Genomic DNA, 2,309 nt, shown 5'->3' on the forward strand with positions numbered 1-2,309 from the left:
GGTCTGTACATTTCTTTCCTTTTGCTTAGCGTCAGCTGTTCCCTCTTTCCCTCTCATTCTTTCCTTCCCATCACTGCCTTTGAGTTGCTTAGTTCATTTTCATCTATGTCCAGTGCAGCTGATAGGCCCCTCTGTTGTATGTTTTCCTGTTTCCCTCTGATTCTGTGTCCTCCTCCTAGCTTCCCTCAGATACGCTCATACATATACCATGTATGTGGTCAAGAACATGGAGTCATTTATCAATGATATGACAAAATGAGTGGAAGTCCTCTGTTTCTGGAGTCCTGTTTACTTTGTCATATCTCCTTACATTTTGGCTTTAACATCCACATATTAGGGAGACCATGTGCCGTTGTCTCTTTGCTCTTGGCTTACCTTGCTCAACATGATTTGTTCTAGTTCCATCCATTTCCTTGCAAATGCCATTATTTTGTCATTTCTAATGGCTGCATAATATTCCATTTTATATAGGTACCATAATTTTTCGATCCACTCATCTGTAGTGGGGCATCTGGGTTGTTTACATATCTTGGCTATTGTGAACAGTGCTACAATGAACATGGAGGTGCATATGTCCTTGTATACTGGTTCCTGTTGTTCAGGATAGATGCCTAGGAGTGGTATGGCTGGTCATATGGGAGGTCTATATTTAGCTTTCTGAGGTACCTCCAGACTGCTTTCCAAAGTGGTTGAATTAATGTACATTTCCACCAGCAATACAGTAGGGTTCCTCTTTCTCTGCATCCCCTCCAGCAATTGTCATTGGCTAAATTTAGGATTTGGACCATTCTGACTGGGGTTAGGTGGTATCTCAGTGTTGCTTTTATTTGCATTTCCTTTACACTGGCAATACTTTTTTAAGTCCATTGAAGATAAGTTAGAGAACACAAGCAAAAAATAAAACTAAGTTTGAATTATTTACAATCAAGTGAGATTGTGGGTAGTATTTTCTCAGGTTGTCATTGTTTTTCTTATAAATAACAAGGCAAATAATTTCTCATAATCTCACCAATACCCTATTTAATAATTTGGCCTCCTGGCTGGGAAGGTAGCTCAGTGGTAGAGCGCTTGCCTTGCATGCTCGAGGCCCTGGGTTTGATTCCTCAGCACCACATAAGCAAAAAGAAAAAAGCCAGAAGTGGGCACTGGGGCTCAAGTGGTAGAGCGCTAGCCTTGAGCTGAAGAGCTGAGGGACAGCACCCAGGCCCAGAGTTCAGGCCCCACGACCGGACCCAAAAATAATAATAATAATAATTTGACCTCCTATGTAAAGAAATAATATGTACTTTTAAAGTTATAAGAAAAATTCTAAATATTATTTTGTAACTTACCAATTAAGTATTCAATAATTTTAGCCTGAAAAATAGCTCTCAAGAAATATAGTTTTAGAGCTGGGAATGTGACTTCATTGTAGAGTGCTTGCCTAGCATGCATGAAGCCCTGGGTTCAATTCCTTAGTACTACATAAACAGAAAAAATGTGAGGTGGCGCTGTGACTCAAGTGGTAGAGTGATAGCCTTGAGAAAAAGAAGCCCAGGGGCTGGGAAGGTGGCTCAGTGTTAGAGCACTTGCCTTGCATGCATGAGGCCCTGGGTTCGATTCCTCAGCACCACATAAACAAAAAAAAGAAAAAAGCCAGAAGTGGCGTTGTGACTCAAGTGGTAGAGCGCTAGCCTTGAACTGAAGAGCTGAGGGACAGCGCCCAGGCCCAGAGTTCAGGCCCCACGACCTGACCCCCCCCCCAAAAAAAAAAAAGAGAAAAAGAAGCCCAGGGACAATGCCCAGGCCCTGAGTTCAAGCCCAGAACTGGGGGTGGGGAGGGAAGGGAGTCTCATAGACTTTTTGCCAGGATTGACTTCAAACTGTGATCCTCAGATCTCAGCCTCCTGAGTAGCTCAGATTACAGGCATGAGCTAACAGAACCTGGCTTCCAGTTTTCATTTATTGTGATTAGGATTAGGCTGTGCATCCAGAGTTAAATCTCTAGTCATATCCTACTTCTTTAGTCAAGAAGTCATAAGCTAACTGCAGTGGTATATGCCTATAATCCTAGTCACTTGGAGCAGGTAGAATCTGGATTTGAGGCCAGTCTGTGCAACATGGTAACACCTTGTGTCTATTTTTTAAGAAAGCTGGGTGTTGGTGGTTCCCATCTGTAATCCTAGCTACTCAGGAGGCAGAGATCTGAGGACTGAGGTTCCAAGCTAGCTTGGGCAGGAGAGTCCATGAGACTCATCTCCAATTAACCACCAGAAAACCATAAGTGGTGCTAGGGTTCAAAGTGGTAGAGCACTAGCCTACTAAAAATT

This window comes from Dipodomys merriami, unplaced genomic scaffold (genome assembly GCF_024711535.1).
Source record: "Dipodomys merriami isolate MVZ:Mamm:240054 unplaced genomic scaffold, mDipMer1.0.p SCAF_19, whole genome shotgun sequence".
Classification (NCBI taxonomy): Eukaryota; Metazoa; Chordata; class Mammalia; order Rodentia; family Heteromyidae; genus Dipodomys; species Dipodomys merriami.